Consider the following 21,749-nt stretch of genomic DNA (forward strand, 5'->3'; position numbering starts at 1 on the left):
ATGGCTCCATCAGCATAAGCCCATCACTGAGGCCATGAGCTGCCCTGGTGTGGGACCCTGAGGAGATGCACAGCCTCTTCCTTTTGTTTCTTCCAAACTTCCTCAGTGAGGATCAACTTTCTAGGGGACTCATTGTTTCAGACCTTTAAGCAAAACAACATTCGTAGGACCAGCACACACAAGATGCAGAGAGCCTGAGCTGTTTAATGGGAGCATATGGTTACCGAGTCAGTCTAAGGAGAAGGACTGACTTTCTGCTAAGAGTAGATGAGAGCAACATAGGCTCAGTTTCCTTTTCTGTAAAATGTAGATAAAAATATCAGAGAACTGTTACCAACAGCAACTGAAAAAAACATATATAAAAGCCACAGGCACAACAGTGAATATATATGGAAGCACACAGTAAATGTAATCATTATCACTATTATTATTACAGGAAGAGGAATGAGGAGTTGTAACAGAAAACAGATCTCACAGGGAAGATGAAAACACTGAAAGGAGAGAGGTGAGAAAGTTTTCATAAGGAGGTAAACAGAAATTTGGACATTTAAGAAATACTAGTTTTTGAAAAATAAAATAATCCCAACACCTAAAACAGTGATGGGCAACCTTTTGAGCTTGGTGTGTCAAACTTCACCAAAAAACTGAGGTAGTGTGTCACTTTGAGGAAAAAACATTATTTCACAAATGTTTCATCCTCAGGAGCAGCAAATGTTTCATCCTCGGCATGCGGCCGCATGTCATCAGAAATGGCTACGTGTGTCAGTGCTGACACGCATGTCATAGGTTCGCCATCACTGACCTAAAAAAGTCTTAACATGTGCTCCCCCCAGTTAGTATCCACTCTGGGGCCTAAACAAATGTAACATATAGTACAAAATGTAATGCAATACATGTTAATATATACTAGAGGCCCAGTGCACGAAATTCGTGCATGGGGGAGGGGGGTGTTCCCTTAGTCTGGCCTGCACCCTCTCCAATACAGGACCCCTCAGGACTGCTGGCTCCTAACTGCTCACCTGCCTGCCGGCCTGATCCCTCTAACTGCTCTCCCCTGACAGAATGATCCCCCTAACTGTCTCCCCTGTCGGCCCGATCCTCCTAACTGCTCTCCCCTGCCTGCCTGATCGCCTCTAACTGCCTCTGCCTCAGCCCCGCCACCATGGCTTTGTCCGGAAGGTTGTCTGGAAGATGTTCAGTCTAATTAGCATATTACCCTTTTATTAGTATAGATGCCACCTTGTCCTAAAAATGCAGGTTGTTAGCAGGTTTTCCTATCATGGAAGGGGAGCCTGCAGTAGCATCCTGGGTTCTGACCAGGGCTTATGCACTAGTGCTTTATCTCAGCAGATGCGATTCCTAGAAGACTCTTGGATGTACCTTGAACATTTCTATCGATTTTGCCAAATCATCCTCCAAAAGTGTTGAACCACTTTAAACTCCCACCAGCAACCATGTGTGTGCCCTCTGTCCCACTTTGATGCCAATATCATTGATTTCCCCCTAGAAGCTTCCCTCCCCTCAGCCAGGACTGCTTGGCACTTGAGCCAACCTCACTGTTCAACCCGGGACTTGATTTCTCGAGAGAATTATGAAGGAGAAAAAATCGTTTTCCTCTACCCTTCTGAGTTCTTAGTGGAGGCCCTTGTAATGAAAGACAGATTACCAAGAGAAAAACGAAAGTTCATTAACATGTGTACCTCGTGTATATGTGGGAGATACCAGGGAAAAATGAATAACTCCCCAAGGTGGCTTAGAATCCAGATTTAAATACCTTCTTCCTAGGGAAAGGGGATGGGAGATGTAGGCCTCTTAGAGGAGAGTAAACGATTTTTAGGAAAGATGAATGGGGGTTAGGGGAGATAGTTTGTAACAAAGTTTGGGTGTGATGTCAACTTCTAGTCTCTTGTCCTGTGACAGGAGTCAGTCTTCCCTGGCTGATGACACTTTGCCCATCGAGGGGACCTATGACATTTAAGCTCCTTTGGTGGGTCCGATTTTAGGCATATCAGGAGTCTTCAGTGAAAGCCTCTGCATGCATTTGCTGTTTTTCAAGCATCTGCAGCTCAAGATCATCAATGTAACAACACAGCATATGTTGGGGTGGCATGTTCTCTGACCTTCAGAATAAACCCAACAAAAGCTTGTTTCCTCTCTTAGATGATTTGCCACAGTAGTGTTATTTTCTCGAGACGGTATTCTGACCAGACCTTCCTGGGAGTGGTCATAACATACCCTGTGCTTGTAGAAAGGTGTGGGCCATATCACTAAATAAATCAGGGTCAGTTTTCTCATCTTGTGGAAAGGAAGATAAAGTTAAGATAGTTGATCACTCTTTCCACAGGTTTCCTGCCGGTTTGTGTCTCCGCCGTGGCCCCAGTGGCCCCAGTGCTGCCACGGCCACGGGCAGGCTGGGTGCTGGTCCTTCCTGCAGGCTTTTGTCTCTGCTCCTCCAGCCCCAGCAGCCCCAGAGCCTCTGTGGCCATGGTGCTTGGGGCTGCTGGGTGCCAGGCCCCCCTGCAGGCTTGTGTCTCTCCTCCTCTGGGCCCAGCGGCCCCAGCGCCTCCATGGCTACGGGGCTTTGGGCTGCTGGGTGCTGGGCACCCCCGGGAGCCTGTGGGAGTGGCTTGGCATGGCCACCCTTGCCTCCCAGAGTGGCGATGGTCCCTGGAGGCTGTGGGCTTGGCGCTGGTCCCCGGGACCCAGGCCGCTTGGTGCCTGCATATGCAAATTAACCCACCATCTTTGCTGGGTTAATGTGCATGCTCAGTCCTGATTGGCTGGTGGGCATCACGGAGGTACAGTCAATTTGCATCTTTCTCTTTTATTAGTGTAGATTAGTTACCCAATGAGCAGTGTCAGGAAAAAAACACAGCCTACTGAAAGCACAAGTATCTATGACTTCCGATCCACAAATGTGACATTCTGCCTCGAATGTCCACTGGTGAAACCATGCAGCACATGCTAGCATTCAGCTATGATGACTGTAGAGCAGAGACTTCCAACTGGTGTGGCACAAAGGCTTTTAAAACATGCACTACCTAACTGTTTAGTCAGGGGCATTGGCCTCTTTCCCCTTAGACTGTCAATTAAAAAAAAAAAAAAACAGCCAACACAAGAGCCGTCTGGTGTGAATGAATCAAAATTATACATATTTTGTTTGTCAGATCGGCAAATATTTATTTTTTGGTATGCCGCAGAATTTTAGTAATTAGTTTAAGTGCGGCATGAGCTGAAAAAGGTTGAAAATCGTTGCTGTAGACCAGTGGTTCTCAACCTTTCTAATGCCGCGACCCTTTAGTACAGTTCCTCATGTTGTGGTGACCCCCAACCATACAATTATTTTCGTTGCTACTTCATAACTGTAATTTTGCTACTGTTAATGAATTGTAATGTAAATATCTGTGATTTCCGATGGTCTTAGGCTCTAAAGCAGCGGTTCTCAACCTGTGGGTTGCTAGTAGGGTCGCCTAAGACCATCGGAAAACACAGATATTTACATTACGATTCATTAACGAAAATAATTTTATGGTCGGGGGTCACCACAACATGAGGAACTGTATTAAAGGGTCGTGGCATTAGAAAGATTGAGAACCACTGCTGTAGACCACGAGAGGTTGATTTTCTCTTGTTGTGTGACCACTACAAAATCACCCAGGCTGTCATGATCAACCTTTTGAACAATGGTAGCTTTCTGACAATTAGATATGTTAAAGGAGCAGAGGCTAAGCAAATGTTCCCCCTGTAGTAAAGCTGGTATACGGGCACTTATTTGATGCATGATATGTTAGCTCAAGCCTAGTGCACACTGAGCATCCCTTTACTGGCAATGGGACGCTCAGCCTTGGTTACTCTTATGGTCTTCCCTTCACAGCCTGAAGCCTGATTAGAACCCTAGGGGAACTGTTTCAGTATCAAAAAAGACAGATCAGAGAGTCCGCCAAAAATTAGACCTTAGTTTGTGTGAAAGCAGAGATGAAAGGTATACTATTGTTAATGGAAAAATATACATCAGATAAAAGCCAAGGGATTAGGGCCCTGGCCGATAGCTCGGTTGATTAGAGTGTGGTCCCAATAAGCCAAGGTTGGAGACCTAACAGGAGGGAGGGTAGGAAAGAGGCAGAAAAGCGATAACACCAACAAAGTCTTATAAATGGGGATTCAATTCCTTAAGCTAAATTGACCTTGGCTGAATTTCCCACTGCCAGTAAAGGGATGCTGGGTATGCAGTAGGCTTGAATTAACAAATCAGACATCAAGTAAGTGGCTTTAAGCTGTGGGGCTAGGTAGCTCTGTGGGATCTCTTTTATAAGAGCATTAATCCCATTCGTGAGGGCTTCATCCTGGTGACCTCCCTACCTCCCCAAAAGACTCACCTCCTAATACCATCACATTGTGCATTAGAACTCCAACACAGGACTTTTCTAGGAAGAAAATATTCAGACCATAGCAATTAGTGTACTTTGTAGTATGTGGGTTTTAAAACAACAACAAAAATCCAAGAGAGCAAAGCTTCTGGAATGGCTAAGTAAGGAACTTGCACTTGAAAATTGATCAAAGGCATACAACACAATGAGAAGTGTTTATTCAAGAAAAGTTACTGAACCTTAATACAACAATGGGTGTCTGTAAACTTTAGCTTAGTACTACTCCCATGCCCCACACTCTCTCTCCCGTTCCATGGGGTAGAAGTACTGTCGGGGCGGGATCAAGGCTCTGCTGCTTTAGGACTGATGTTATGAAGCAGAACATGGACAATTCTATGCACAGGGGTGTAAAAGCAATAGTGATCTCAATGGCAAACAATCAGGGAAGGGCACCATTGCAGTTAGCCTGAAATCTCATTACCAATGAAAGCAGGCAACAAACCATCAGACCAGTCAGAAAATTAATAGTGAGACTGAGGAACATGAGGGTCTTGATAAGATCTTGTTTATCTCTGAAGGTATGGAAGGCTATGCATATCCACAAAGCTGTGCACAAGCTCAGGAGAGACTGGAAAAAGCTCTAGCAAGCTATGTATTACAGCTGAGCATGAGAACTTACGAACACAGAAGGTAAAATTTAAGGCAGACTTGTAAATCACCTGAATTGTGACTCATTCTCCAAACCATACACTGACCCATCATAACAAGATGAAAGACTTCCTGATTCAGTGAACCAAAGTATTGAGCTCAAAGTGCTCAAACAACCACAGACCAGTCGCTGGCTAAGCACTAAGCTATTGTGACCCAGGAGTCATTCCTAGGAAACTAGACTTAAATATATAAAGGGGGTGGGTGGAGTGGGGTGTAAGAGAGGAGAGGAGCTCAGGAGGATAACAAAGCAAAGACCTCAGTGGACATACATTATGCAGGAAACATGCTCCACAGAATTAAAAAAAAAACACAGGAACTACCACCACCTTAGATGTGTGTGAAGGGGAGGGGAACTAGAAAACAGAGTTGTTACAATATATTGTCTAAAATGGGCAGTTTTCATTAAATATTATGAGACATGCAAAAAAATTAAAAACTGACCCATACATAAGAAAAAAAGCACAGTTAAGGAAAACTATCTCTGAGGGGACCTAGATGTTGGACTCAGCAGACAAGGACTTCAAAGCAGCTTTTATAGATGTGTTTAAAGACTTTAAAGTAAAAACTATTTGAATAAAGAATGATGTCATGATTCATAATAGAGAGACAAAAATTTTCATATTTTCTTCTCTTAACTTATTTAAAAATTATTCCATAAATTAGTAATTATAAAATTGTATTATAGGTCATACAACGTATAAACATGCACTATATAAAATAACAATTATTAATAACACAAGGTAGGAGGGAGGTAACGGAGCTACAGTGGACAAAAAAAATAATACCAGGCAATAACTCAAACCCACGGGAAGAAATAAAGAGTAGAAATAGTAAACATATAAATTTATGTATATATTTTTAAATTTATAAACATAGTTTTTTTCCTTTCTTGTTTTAACTCTATTAAAAGACACAATTTGCATGAAGCAATAATTATAAATATACTGTTAAGTTTATGATATATATAAATGTAATGTACATGATAATGAAAGCACAAAGAAGGATGGTATCCTATATAATAAAGAGGTAATATGCAAGCTGACCATCACTCCAACACACAAGATGGCCGCCCCCATGTGGTCAAAGATGGCCGACCCCATGTGGACACAAGATGGCCACCACAAGATGGCCAGCAGGGGAGGGCAGTTTTGGGCAATCAGGCCAGAAGGGGAGGGCAGTTGGGAGGGACCAGGCCTGCAGGGGAGGGCAGTTGGGGGCGACAGGGCTGGCAAGGGAGGGCAGTTAGGGGTGACCGGGCCAGCAGGGGAGGGCAGTTGGGGGTGACCAGGCCTGCAGAGGAGGGCAGTTAGGGGTGACCAGGCCAGTTTTCTCAGTGGTTCGATTCCAGTCAAGGACACATAGCTCAGATGCAGAATCAATCCCCAGCCCTGGTCCAGACACATGCATTCTCGCACATCGATGTTTCTCTCTCTCTGACTCTCCCCCTCCCTTCCACTTTCTCTAAAAATCAATGGAGAAAATATCCTCGGGTGAGGATTAACAAAAAAAAATTTTTTTTACTAGAGATAAAGAAGGACATTTTATAATAATAATAAAGTCAATCATCAAGAAATTAAAATAACTATACACATACACACACCTAACAACAGAACCCCCAATTACATGCTGCAAAAACTGTTAGAACTGAAGGGAGAAATATATAGCCAAGCAATAATAGCTGGACACTTCAATGTCCCACTCTACACATGGATAGAACAGAGACAGAAAAATTGATAAGGATATAGTTATTTAACACATTATCAACCAATTTGACCTGACACATGTAGAATACTCTGTCCCAAAACAGCATAGTACACATGCTTTTCAAGCACATACGTTACATTATCCAAGACAGAGCACACAGTAGGTAATACAATAAGTATCAATAAATTTAAAAGAACTGAAATCAGAAAAAGACTATTTTCTGTATTTCTAATAAAATATGAAATCAAAACAAAAAGATACTGGGGATTTGGGAAATCCGCAAATATATTTAAACAAATCAAAATACTTATAAATATTCCATGGGTCAGAGAAGGAATCATATGAAAAAATTTAAATTATTTTTAACTTAATGAAAATAAGAACACAATACAGTATCAAAATGTATGGGTTTCACCTAAAGTGGTGCTGTAAACACCTGTGATGGACAAACTGCTTCCATCTGAAAAAGCTAAAGAATGAGGATGCAGAGCAGAGTGACGCAGATGTGCTACAGTAGATTGCGGTAATGGTTACAAAACTGAAAACTTATTATAACTCAATTATATACTTAACATGGGTGGATTTTATGGCACATACATTATCATTCAATAAATGTGTTTGTTTTCTTTTAAAAAGTCCATAGGAAAAAATGACTAGAAAGAAATAGGCCAAAAAGTGTTATTATGTTAGACTGGCAGGAATATAAGGCTTTTTTAAAATGTCTATTTTGTACTTATTTTCATAATGAAAATAATTTAAAATTAAAAAGAATAATTAAATTTCCACTTTTTATACCCACTGAAGATTGCATTACATGTATGAAAGGAGTCTTCAGACAGCCATCTAGTTAAGCTTCCTGCCTCAAGACAAGAATACAACACATTCACAAAGAAATGAGCTTTTTATTAAGACTGTTTTTAGATAGTTTAATGATAATAAAAAATCCCAGGGAACTACCATTACGCCAACCTCTTTTAGCTGTGCTCACATAAGAGTTTCTTTTAAGCATCTATTCACTTTAGGAACTTCTTACTACTGTCTAAAGTTAATCACCTTCAGCACAATTTAAAGTCACTTCAACACAATGAATATTAGGAGATTTGTGTTCACATCCAAGTTCTACCATTTATAATAGCGTGCAACAGTCTGCCTCCATGTCTTCATCTGTACAATGGAACACACAATGATATTGTTGCAAGGACTAAATGAATCTAATGCATAAAACAAGGTTAAAATAGTACCCGGTGCATAGTTAGCACTTACTAAGCCTTATTATAAAGAAATTAAAAAGGAAAAATTCCTTTGAAAGAAAGAGGTGATGGCAAGGTGACTGAACCAAGTTATCCAAATTTGTATTCATTCCTTCATGAAAGAAGTTGGATTATTTGAAGTTAACTGAATGCAGAAAAGTATGTTAAGGAAATAATCTATGCCATGTAATTTTTTAAAGGAGTGGAGAAACCTCTACAGAACTCAGTTCCATGTTGAACAATAGCTTATACCCACACAAGTAACAGAATAGCTTTTAAGAGATGACATAAATGTTAAGCCATGTCATGGATGAATACACATTTACATGTTCAATTCAATAAACTGGTTGCTCTGCTTTGATTAGTCCTGCTTGAGTTAATTAAAATATTTCCATTTCTTCTAGCATTCATAGCTCTCTGTACAGTTTACAGAAGCTGGAGATGGATTTTTAACACTGTTTACCAACTGTAATGTTTTGATGGACACTTTAATCATGCAATACAACTACAAAATCTACCACTGGGAGCAATACAAGTCTTGAGCCAAATTGAGAAAAGAAATTACATGAACACAGCCATTTGTTATTGGCATTAACTTGAGAAAAAGAAGCAGGAAAGTTCATAGGACAAGTATTTTTTATCAGTCAAATAATTTTTCAAGTATCATAACCTTTCCTAACATACTACCTTATATGATAATCAATGTTTTTGATGCTTTGCTGTTTGTGTTTTGCTAGAAAAAAATATTGCTAATTAGTAAGCTAAAAACTGTCTTAACCTTTTTATAAATGCTAAAAGACCCACATCGCAACTGGCAGCTTCCTTGTAGAATTTCATAGGGGCCTGGGGTGGATGACCAATCATCCAGAATGCTAGAGAAGAGATTCAAGCATTGGACAGGGCATTTTAGATAAAATTTTCAGGAAACTTACAGCTCTAAATTATGCTAGTCTAGTATTTTAGAGATTTTCTAAATTGATTTTTAAAAACTGTTTTGAAGAAAATGAAGAAGAGAGACAGACTAAGGTACTAAAAAAACTAAGGAATTTTCTATTTTCTTTCTTTCTCCCTTCCATTTCATTTAATACGGGGAGTTTTAAGTCCTTAAGTAAGCTTCTTAGCTAATGAAAAGAAGCACAGAAATTCAATTAACAGTGAAGACCAAGCCTGTGTAAAAGATGAAGTACAAGGAATGTAAACTGCTTCTCCAATGACATTTGATGTTGCCTATTTCTTTTCACATGTCACAAATACATACGGAGTTCAGTATTTAAAAAAAAAGAATGATATATTAACCATGAAAAGCAATAATAATGCAAATTTCCAGGCAAAGAAATATTCTCATAAAGCACAGCAAAGAACGTTCACATATTTTATAAGCTGGTTGGAAGACAGATCAATGGGAACATTCCCATTCTGAACAATAAAGCCAGCTCTCCGCTCCAAGCATACTATATGTTTGGCTTTCTCCAAACTTTGGTAGTGGTGGTGGGTGGTGGTTTAGAAGCAGAATCTTAAATGGTAAAATTCATGGAGTAATTTTCCAGCACTGCAGTGGAATTAAGTGGCTTAATGATTGGATGGTCATAAAACATCTTGAGATCCATAGGTAAATGTAACTCTACCCTTTAAAGCCTTATAGTAAAGAATACTGGCATCCTTTAGTCTCAAACCCTAATATTCTATGCTGTACTACTAGAAGAAATAATCCAGATTTTAATTATAAATGTTAAATGCAATCCTTGAATTCTCTAGTTCCCTTCCATTCCTTAACAATAGAAAAACAAATTTTGCATGCTCCTACTGATCACCTCCACTTCTTCATTTTACCCGTTTCTTGATAAGAAAAAAGTTAGAAGGCAGGTCCACAATCATTTACCTCTTAAAGACCCATGCCTGCCTTTGCTGCCCTCCAGTCCACAATTGATACCCAAAGTGACAATTCTGAGGTAAGAAATAATGTGATTAAGCTCTATAAACTCTCTGCCTCAGTTTCCTCTTCTGCAAAATAGGATGATAGCTATCGCAAAAAATAAGTAAATATTACAGAATATGCAAAATGTTGAACATTATAGACATTTAAGAGGTGTTAATGTGAAAAATTTAATCTATGGATCATTTAATTTTAGAATAAAGAAAATATATATGAAATTGGATGAAATTGTTGTTTTTTGTTAATGGAACACTAGACAGCTTGCTCTCAAAGGCATACTTTCCTCTTGTAGAAATAAGTGCATTTGACCCTTCTGCTTCCAAGAATACTACAACCAAACAAGACAAAATATGTGATGACAAAAGGCCAAAACCAAATGAAAAGTTCTGTATGACTCCATTTATGTGAAATTTTAGAAGAAGAAAAAGTCCGCTACAACAGAAAAAATCAGAATAGTTGTGCCTCTAAGGGTAGGATGGGAGCAAGGACTGACTAGGAGGGAAATTTCTAGGGTGATGAGGACATTGTATATCTTGATATGGATTTAAGTTGCATAGGGCTAAGCCTTGTTAAATCTCAGATAATGTACATTTAGTGTTGGCACACTCCATTGTATGTAAATTTTACAATGAAAGAAAAATTGTAACCATTATTAAATTCTAATTAATGATATGCATGCTTAATATTTATGAGAAAATGTCCTGATATCTGAAATTTACTTTGGAATAATGCATAACTAGAAGACTAGATATGTTATTAAACAAGTATAGCAAAATGTGAACAGTAAAATCTAGGTGGTATTAGGTATTAACTGAAACTTTTTTTTAAATTTTGCTATATGTCTGAAATTTCCTATAATGAGATGAAATGAAAAAAGGAATGAGGGGGGAAATGATAAGAATAACTGACTCATGGTTGCTGCTTTCACTATCCCTGGCAGCTACCCACACCCTAAATAAAGGCATTATGCCTTCGATATTTTTCTAAAGGTCCACAGACTCTTCTTCAAGGTGCGACTGAAACCTCCTGTTTCCATGTGTCTTGTCCTAATCAGAGCAGGTCTTAGCAGAGCATCATTTTCAGCTGAAATGATCTCCCTCTTCAGCAATGATGGCATGTGTTACAGAGTGACCTTTACCATGTAACGTGTAATGCTGTGTCTCTCAGTCCCTTCCATATGTCCTTTCCAGCTCAACTGTGAGCTTCTTCAGGGAAGAACCTCCCTTCATCTCTGAATGTCCCTCCTGCTTAGCACCAGCCCGGCACACAGCAGACACTAAAGAATGAACCTGTAGCTCTGCCTGACATGCAGTCGGCACAAGAGCAAGGGCTGGAAACTGCAGCCTGTTGGCCAAACCCAACTCATTGCCAGTCTGTACTGCTCGTGAACTAAATGGATGAACAAAATCCAAAAGAACGATTATTTTATAACAAATGAAAATTATATCATATTCAAATTGTTGTGTACATAATAAAGTTTAATTGGAACACTGTCGCTCATTCATGCATTGTCTAAGGCTGCTGTTGCATTACAAAATCAGAATTGAGTAGTGACAAAGACTGCATGGCCCACAAAGCCAAAAATTCTGACTGTCCCTTTACAGAAAACATTTGCCAACCCCTGCACTAGATACAACTATTGATTAACTGGCAGTCTTAGAAATAACTCAACTACATGAAACTTAATTATATTTAACAAAGTGGTTGCTATTTTGATGCACAGTTTGGTATTAAAAAATAAAAAAATAAATACTTGTTCTTAATTCCTATTCATATCCCAAGACAAATATTACATACAAATGCTATTCAATGGGGTGGAACAAGTTTTTACTCTTTGAAGTCTACACAATGAGATTTCTGAAATGATTTTTCTTTTGGTTATCTCTTAAAGGGAGAACTTTTCCACATCATATATCTCACGTTTATTGGAGAATGCATTAGCGACAGTTTTGAAGATTTAACAACATGTTGTTCTGACTAATTAGTTTACTAGCAATTAAAAATAAATTCATGGCAGAGGGCCACTTGTCAATTTCACCTTGTCATAAATGTGTTTGATGCTCACTGTGCCTTAAATAAAAATGTATCACTAGCAAGGAGAGAGATGTTTTCCATTGGATTTTATTCCATCATTTGGTATAATTATTCCTGACAATTTGCCCATCATACGGTATATCTTTCTCCAGAAGGAGGAAAATACCACTTTGTGTTCTCATGATCACAAGTCAAATTGAGCAAAAAACAAAACTGTTTTTTTTAAATATGAGAAAAATAAATAATCTACTATTTTACCCTGTTAAAAATAATACAATCTGAAGAATAAAATGACAAGAAAATATGGCAGTAAATAGGGCTCTAAATTTTAACACTAATTATTTTCCCTTTCATGTCAAGACTTTTCCCAGAAAAAATGTCACGATTTGCAGGTACACATGGCTTGGTCTCCCACATTGTTTTCCCATTTTTGGCAAAGAGCAGGATCTAGAGGATGGTCAGCTAGCTATCAGAGGGCAAGCAAAAGTTGTAGGGTACCGAGAATGAAGAAAGTAGGGGCCATATTGCAATTTTAGCTGACAAGAAGCATTAGCATTATCACACACTTTGTGAATTAAGTAATGATTTAATCAGTATCAGCCTGAATGGTCATATAATGTTGTAATTAGAAGGCTGAGACAAAAATAATTGGTGGAGGTGGGGCTGGAGCTTTGTGGGAAATCAGCATAATGCATGGAACAGGGGAAGTAGGACTGTGTGCCTCAGTGGCCAATCACAGGGCTAGGAGAGCAGGGTCTATGGCTTACTCCAGCGTCCACATCTTCAGCTGGCTCACTGCACCCCAGCACACCAGGCACTCAATTCTTAATTTTTATAGCGTTACAAGGAAGTCACAGCTCTGGGCTCTAAATCTTTCTCCTCTAGCCAAAGGTTAGGCAAATTATTCTACTTTTCTGTAGCTCACCTTATTTATAAGGTGGGAAAAAGTAAACTGACACCTGCTTCAAAGCACCAACATAGGAATGATGTGGAACTGCCTCACTGCCACTCTGGGTGGATGGATTCACAGAGGAGCTAGGGAAAGGTCTATGAAGCAGGACCTCAAGAGCTTCTGCATCAGCTGCTGTGTTGCATACCTAGCAGTGGCCTTGTTTCCTTGCAGACCCTGGATCCTGGAGTTGTGCACACACCTGCAGGCCTGCTGACCTCCTGCTGCTTTTTTCAGTCTTTTTTGTTTTTCACTTTTAAAGCACAAAGTTTGCTTCAATCCATCTGTACAAGTTAAAGTGTAGGTCCGAAAACAAACTGCTTGAGAAATTTTACACAGGAGGGGTTTAATGTACAGAAGCTGCTACTTACAAAAATCACTGGTCACAGCTGGAGGATGGCCTGTCCCCTGTCACAAACAGGAAGGTATCAGGGGACAGGTGAGTTTAGAGGCACACCAGCAATGCGGCAATCCAGGATCAACAAGTCACACCCGGTTGCCTTTTTAACACCCAGGAAGGATGCTGGAATACCACTGCAGAAAAACCACACTTCTCCATGACCTGGCTTATCAACCAACTCACCAACAGCTGAAGAGGAGTGGCCTCTACTTCATTTCTACTGTCCAGATGTTGCACAAGTACAGGTGACCCTTGAACAACATGGGTTTGAACTGTGTGGGTCCACCTACATGCTCTTTTTTTTTTCAATAAATACAGCAAATATATTTTCTCTTTAAAAACATTTTATTTTATCTAGCTAGCTTACTAGTACTTTATTGTAAGAATCAGTACATAATACATATAACACATAAAATATGTGTGAATCAACTGTTTGTTATTGGTGAGGCTTCTAGTCAATAATAGGCTAATAGTACTTCAGTTTTTGCGGAATCCAAAGTTAGATGTGGATTTTCAATTGCATGGAGGGTCAGCACTCCTAACCCATGTGTTGTTCAGGGGTCAATTGTATAGATAATTCATACTCAGAATCCCAGCTGCATGGGAATCTAGGAAATAAAGTTTTAAGTTTTCTAGTCTTTGTAGTTAAGAAGGAATAACAATAAGGAATGAACAGTGTGCTCACTCAGCCATGTCTACACACAATAGCTGCCTATGGAACGTCTCAGTTAATTTTTCCTCCTGTCTTCAGCAGCTTCTATCTAACTAGGCTCTCTAGGTGAATCTGAAGTTACTTCCAACCAGTCAGTCTCAGCCACATACATTATCTTCTGGCACCCAACTTGAGGGTGACGGCATAGAATAAAGAGCCTACATTATGTGAAGACTAGCGCAAGGCATGATGGGAATATCTATGAAAGCTGAAAAACAGAAACAGAACTAACTTGTGTTCTCTGCAGGATTCTATTTTGTGGAGATAACATTTTTCCTCGCTAACAAACATTTGAAGCATGACAAGTAAAACTTCAAAATAATTAGACCAGATAGTGGCAGTTGCCAGGAAAAGAAACAAACAAAAAATAAATTAAATAAAACTTATCAAGTATCAAAGATTTTAAAAGAAACATAATTGAAGACATATGGCTAAAAAGTCCTATCAATACCAGGAAAACTTCATTTTATTAAAGTAAACTGCATCTTAAAGAGCAAGGAAGATTAAGAAAGGAAGCAAGGGGAGTATCAAGGCTAGAACAGTAGATGGTAGAGTTATAGCCTTGGAAATTTTAAATATTCAGAAAAATCCTGAGGCTAAGCTCCTTTCTTCAGGAAGCAGAAGGAACTCTGCTTCAGAGATTCACACCTTGTCCCACAGACCTGTTTGTGAAACACAGGTCCTGGGTGTATCTGACCCTTGTTACTTCTGTACTCCAGAGCTTGCCCCACAACCCAGGTTCTAGCATAGTCCAAAGTCTCAGAAGAACAGACTAATTTGAGCAAAAAAGAACAAGAATTTATGTTAAATGACTCGTGCGCATAGCAAGTGATACAAAACCAGGAAGACTAATAGAGATGGCACCCAATAGAAAGTGACCACCTAGTCAAACACAATCTATACTAATAAAAGCCTAGGTGGTTGTCACGCCCTCGCGCAATGCTGCCACAAAATAGCCGCATGCACTGCGGAGGCAGGGCCCTGCGGCTGCTCCATGCGGTGAGGCCTGGGGGGTCCTGCGGCTCCACACCGCATGGAGAAGGCCGGTCCTTGCGTCTCCGCCTCCTTGTGTGGAGGAGGCAGGTCTTGGCAGGGGAGGGCAGCTGTGGGCGATTAGGCTGGCAGGGGAGGGCAGTTGTGGGAGATCAGGCTGGCAGGGGAGGGCAGTTGTGGGCCATTGGGCTGTTAGGGGAGGGCAGTTGTGGGCCATTGGGCCAGCAGGGGAGAGCAATTGGGGGCGATCAGGCTGGCATGGGAGCAGTTAGGCATCAATCAGGCTGGCAGGGGAGCCATTAGGAGGCGATCAGGCTGGCAGGCAGAAGCAGTTAGGGGCAATCAGGCAAGCAGACAGGCGAGTGGTTAGAAGCCACCAGTCCTAGATTGTGAGAGGGATGTCCGACTGCCGGGACATCCCCCAAGGTGTCCCAGATTGGAGAGGGTGCAGGCTGGGCTGAGGACCGCCCCCCCCCCCCGCTCCTGCATGAATTTTGTGCACCGGGCCACTAGTCCTTCTATAAATGAGGAAACCAAAGCTCACAGCTGTCTTAGTGCCGGTTTCCCAAAGCAGACCCTATGGGACAAGTGTAAGAAGTTTGTTTGGGAGGTAAAGGGAACAGTAGCAGGGGAGTGGGTAAGTGAAACAAGATAATAGGTAGGAAATAAATAATCAAGCCAACTACCACTGAGGACAACCAGAAGTTAATGCTGCCAGGGAGACTCCGGGAGCCAGTGTCAACATTATCCTACTTAGAGGGCAAGAGAGCTGAGGTATTTATATAACTCTTATTAGTCATTGATTGAAGGTTGCTCAGGTAATTAATTTCCTCTTACTTCTTGCCTGCCCCATGGTCAAAGCAGAATTCAATGACCAGAGAAAACCTCATAGATGAAAGAACACAGTGGCTGGCAGGTAGAAATAAGGACAATGGCACAAAAGTAGAAGGGTAAGGAGGAAGTGGGTGGGGCACCAGAAACATTAGCGAGGGTTGAGTTATTTAAAATTAAACAAAACAAACATTAACCAAGTGGTAGGGCTGAGACTTCAAGCCAGGCTTACACCTTTCAGGATCCACATTTTCCCCCCAACACTCGGTCCAGCTTGAACATAAGATGAAATTTGGGTATACTGGACATCTGGGGCTGGAAAGAGAATACCCACAGTTGGAGGTATGGGAAGGATTGGATAGTTGCAATAAACTAGAAATGGAACTGTTAAAATATTATAGAGTAGAAAAATCCACAAAGATTTTCCCAGGATGCAACACAGCTCTAACATTCTATGAACGCATCCAGACTGGGGAACAAACCTGTAACCTGGGAATGTGCCCTGACCAGGCATCAAACCTGCAACCCCTTGGTGCATTGGCTACACCAGCCAGGGCTGAATTACTTATTTTTTAACCTGTCAAATTCTTTATGGACTACCTTGTGACTTGCTATGTTTAGAACGCAGCAGATGAAAATAAAGAGAGAGTCCATGATTTAAGCCAAACTTTATTGTTCATCTGTAACAGAAGATATCCTATAGAGAAAGATTCTAATGCCACCACATTTTATGAGCTTCTGACCTCTGACCTTGATTATCAGATAGTAGTAATTAGATAGGTACATAAAGTATTTTATCACCTTCAACATGAAAAACTACCACCATCTATACAACTGCTCAATCTACAACCCAGGTGTCATTCTTGATGCTTCCCTTTTTCTCTAGTTTAACTAATCACAAGTCCTGTGCTTGTCACTCCCAAAGAACTCAGAAATTAATCCTCTTCTTACTATCTCCACTGCCACCGCCACTGTCCACCAGGTATTGTCATTTCTCACCTCTTACCTGCGTCCAAACTTGTCTCTCCAACCATTCTGCCAACCATTTTCCAAAACATAGAGAATGATGTTTTTCCAAATACACATAAATGTGCTTGATTCAGTCCCTGACTAAAATCCTTCACTTCTCACTGCCCTTAGAATAAAATCTGGCATTCACCTGTGGTGTTACGTGGCCCTTTGGAATCTGATTCCTGCTAACCTCATGGTCCTCTGCCCCCTGCCTTCTCTCAAGTCATCTTCTGCATATCCACAGGGACTTTGTAAATGATGTCCCTCCAGACCCTTCTCCTCATCTAGCTAAATCCCAGTCAGGCTTCACATCTCAGCTTAAGTAATACTGCCTTGAGAGAGGGCTTTCCAAACACCCAGGTAAGGTGGGATCTCCCATTTATGCTCTTTCAGACATCCCTGAGCCTCTCACACAATTCTGCTATTGTGTGGCTAATATTTGTAAAATCACTGTTTACCCACACTAGGATGTCATCTCCTTAAGGGAAAAGACCACATTTGTTTGGAATGTCATCTCATCCCAGTACCTCCCAACAGTACCCAACATTCACTGTATGTCCCATAACCTTTGCTGATTCATTGGCTAGTATTTAGAAGAATATGACCAAGGGTACATCCTTTAGCTAACAACCGATGGTGGGCAAACTTAATACATGAAAACTTTGGTTTTCTGATGAAGAGCGTTCAAGTGATATGTATCAGCAAACTGAAAGGGAATTCGTTCTAAGGACTGGGAGAGCTACACCAACAACACAGGGAGCCTTCATGTAGAAGTGATCCATGAACTTTGGAGTTCGTAGCATTAGAAACTTTTGGATATCTAAAAGGAAGTAATCCAAATACCATACTAAAGCTTTCTTTCTCAAAAACTATCACATGGCTACAAACCCATAAAGCAGTTATTCTAGAAAGCCATTACTGCTTTTTTTTTTTTTTTTTTTTTTTAAGCCAAAGGTACAGATCCAAGGTATTGGAGTGACCACTCCAGAAACCTTCCACAGAACCGTGTCCGGGAAAACCATGAATTTTCAGAAAGGTACTAGTGTCATGCTACACATAATTTTTACACATTAGCCAACTGCTGATTGTCAGGGAGGATGTGTTATTCAAACAGGGTGCACATTCAGTAATGGAAAGGTTGAGGGGAGACACTGCCTTTAATTTTAATGTGCCTGACATACTGGAAAACATTATTGGCATCTGTATGTGTATGACTGAGTGTTCTGTGGAACATGTGTTGTATGCAACACTGTTTATTATCAGTAAATGAAGCCAAAAGCTAAGTTGAAAATGAATGCTAAATTAAAAATTACATAAAATGAAGTGAAATGATTTAATTAACAGATTATAAGTGAAATGTCACAGTGCAAGAATGAGCTTGGAAAAAAAGGAGAAAACGTGCTGCAGTGGAAACCTATCTTTCCCTTTTATTTCCTCGGAAATACTAATACAAACACATGATGTTTGCCAGTTTTTAACCACAGCCTCTGCGACAGTCCATAAACTTGCTTAATGAAGTCACCAGTTTAGAGCAGAGTTCAAAATAAACTGCCTTCTGTTTTAAAGTAAAAGGGAAGGAAAAACAAGATATGATTCTACTACCTGGAAAATCGGGCTCACTATTTCCAAGACCCTACAAGTATAGTTAGGTCCAATCCTCCTCTGTGGGCATCACACACCTTTCTGGAAGTATAACAGTTTCCCTCGGGAATGAAATGATATAATATTTATTCACCATTAAATGTCAAACACTGCACCAGGTACCTTGGCATGTGCCATCTCACTTTTTCCCAATAATCATATTGTGAGTGTGTAGTACCACTGTGACGAGGTGACGTTACTTGCTCAGCCCATTCCTGAAGAACTAGTCACAGAGCCAGCACTCAGACCTGCTGACTCACATACCCAGGCTATTTCCTCCTTACCGTATTGCCCTTTCCCAAGAATCTTTAGAAAAGAAACTGTGAATACCCAAAGAAAACTATTTCCCATCTTAAGAGACATCTCTTAAGAACTCACTGCACAGTGTATGATATCTATACCTAAGTAAGGCAGCAGAGTATTTTCTTAAAGAAGGAAGTATAATTTTCATAATTAGCATTGTTCAGAGTTTAAATGCATTCAAAATAGTCAATTTTTTGTATCAATTTACATGAATCCAGTTATTCTTTGCATGAATATATCTACTTACTTTTATACATGGATGATCCTATGAAAAGTCTCAAGTTTCAGGCACTTAGTTACACAGTTGAAATTAAGAAAAAGACAATGGAAAGGAAATAGACACACAATCACCAAATTACAAAAACAAAATGACAGGAGACAGTTTCTATGCAGTGTGCCTAAGCGGACATTTTTCAGGATGCAGTATCACAAGATTAAAAATGTATATTTTTCCTCTGAGAGGGGATATAAGAGAAGAGGGGAAGCAAATCAATGTTCTCTTTATAAAGTAACTGATCCAGAGATTCTCATGCCAACATTATATTGCTTTTGCCTACAAAAAAAGGAACTAAGAATTCTTGTAACACAAAACAAATGCTGGAGTTGTCCAATTTGGGGGGAATTTGAGTGAAGAGAAATAGATCCAAATGTTCCACACTGCCATATGTTGTCTGAGCTGGGTAGCAGAGAAGTATGCAAATCAATCCAGGAGCTTGGTCCCAGTCTCCCCACTAATGGAGCAGAGGTAAAAGGAAAGGAATTCTGACAGAGGATGAGTCCTAGCCACGAACTGCTAAGCAGATGCCCGTTCACACAGCCAGACAACCGATTTCCCTCCCCATACTGAAAAGCGCAACATAGCAACTAGGGAAAACTACAGAAGAGTTCAAGCTGGTGAAAAACGATGATACTTTTGGTCTCTAAATTTAGCATCCATTCATTCCTTTTTGTCAACACTCCGCAGTGCTCAGGCCCTGCCCACAAAGCTGGCCCTGGAAAATAAGCTCCTTCCACGTCCACTGATAGGCTAGGAATGGGCCACGTTAGGAATAGGCAAATGTGAAGCCTGAATCTCACAGGGCTGAGTTCTTGCCCACAAGGTATTGCTCTCCAAAAGACTCTGGTCCGTTCTCTTTACAGTGCTCTCAATGTGGAGCTCCTCCTTTTCTTAAAACAAGGGGGGTGGGGGGGGGGGAATGCCCAGAGGAAAGTTCCAGGAAGGAAAAGAAGAATAGTAAGAGGAAAGGAAGACAGGAAAACTGAAGAGTTAAAAAGACACACTTTTGATATGTCTGTCTGTAAGGGAAAATGCATAGGACTTTTCCCCTTTACTAATGCTAAAATGGTCTGGCATGCCTGAGAGTAAATCATACTAAGCACAGTCCAGGCGAGACTGCCATCCTACAGGAAGCACTGGCTGTAAAATAGACACAAAAGACACATGATACTCTCGGAGGTCCCAGCAGCCATAATATCCATCCTTGGCAGTTCATTTGACATTGACTTTCCCTGCTTCCAAGTCTTTTTTTTCTTTCTTATTCCTCCCCACAATGCCTCCTCCTCTCGCCATCCTTAAAGCAATGCCCCAGCTTTCTGAGACTCGCCAAGGAGGTGAAGAGATAACACACCTCTGGAAGGTTTTAACTTGGGCACAGATGCTATGTTTGCCAGGAAATGGTGTGCACAAGAGGAAAATGTAAGGATGAGCTTATAAGGACATGAACTTGGTTTTCAAGGAGTCCAGCCAGAAGGTTCTTAAAATGTTACTGTATATGTTGAATGGACACTGGGTTTCCTGATTAGATTGTATCACCGTTATTTCAAATGGCTTCTTTCTTAGACCTCTTGCTACCCTTTGCCTCTCTCTGCCAGAGTGCACAGACAAAGGAAAAAACAAAGGACGCTCTCCACCCGGCCCTGGCCCCTCCAGGAGTATTCTTTAGAGCCATGAATCCACAGGGGCTTTTGAATTTAGATAAGTTTTATGGTTAAAGCTAAAGCCTTTGCTGGTAATAGGAAATGTCATATGGAATCCACTGGGTAGTTATAATTTCCATTTATAAATAGAAAATATAAAGAGGGCGCCTTATCTGGGTGATTTAATACATGTCTCTGCTTATTACTGTTTTCAAAGTGCCTTTTGCACAAATCTGATTTCAACTGTGCAATAAAGATTCATTATCTTTTTACATAGCAGCCTCTGCATTTCTATGCAGGATCTAATTAGGAAAATAGGAACTATTCTATAAACAGATGCAATCGTGAAGGGGAAAATGCTTTCATTTTAGAAAGAACGTATTGCTAAGCTTCGCTCAGGAACGCACTGCATCTGCATGTGGAATGAGGGTGGGAGTGAGAAGGGTGAGGGACAGCAGACTGTACTTCCTTCTTCACAGCAGCAGTGTGAGGGTGGCTAGGGCAGAGGCTCCCAGCAAATTACTGGAGAACTGAGGTGAGAGACAGAATGCACATAACTTAATTCCTGCACCCCTAATTTAATTTTTGTTCCCCAAAATTACTTTTTAGAAGTTGTGTCCCTTATTTTCTTGTATTTTCTGTTTTCTTACAAAGAGCTTTATTACTTTTATAACCGGGGTGAGGATTTAAAAAACAATACCATGAAAAAAAGTCCTTCTCCATTTTGAAGAGAGGAGCTAAACATCCAGTTTCGAAGAATAACTAAAAAAAGACTGGAGAGACCATGTGTAAGGAAGGGACACACTGGCTAGTGGGTTAATTTTGTTTGTTTCATTAATGGGTTACATTAAAGGAGCAATATAAAGGTAAATTTCTAATTAATGAACAATTCTCTGTCCTGACCTTATTTAACGTCTCCATAGCACAGACCTGGCTCATTTATGAAACGCCTTTTTCTCTATTTCCGTGGCCCCTGCTTGTCTTATATTTTCT

General features: G+C 40.4%; 1 protein-coding gene across 5 annotated transcripts in view; it reads right to left on the minus strand.

The window, feature by feature from the left end:
- The window catches only part of AUTS2 (activator of transcription and developmental regulator AUTS2), a 1,102,591-nt gene that overhangs the window by 498,917 nt on the left and 581,925 nt on the right, over positions 1-21,749 (minus strand). The window lies entirely within an intron of this gene.

The sequence above is a fragment of the Cnephaeus nilssonii genome, assembly GCF_951640355.1.
Source record: "Cnephaeus nilssonii genome assembly, chromosome: 2".
Classification (NCBI taxonomy): Eukaryota; Metazoa; Chordata; class Mammalia; order Chiroptera; family Vespertilionidae; genus Cnephaeus; species Cnephaeus nilssonii.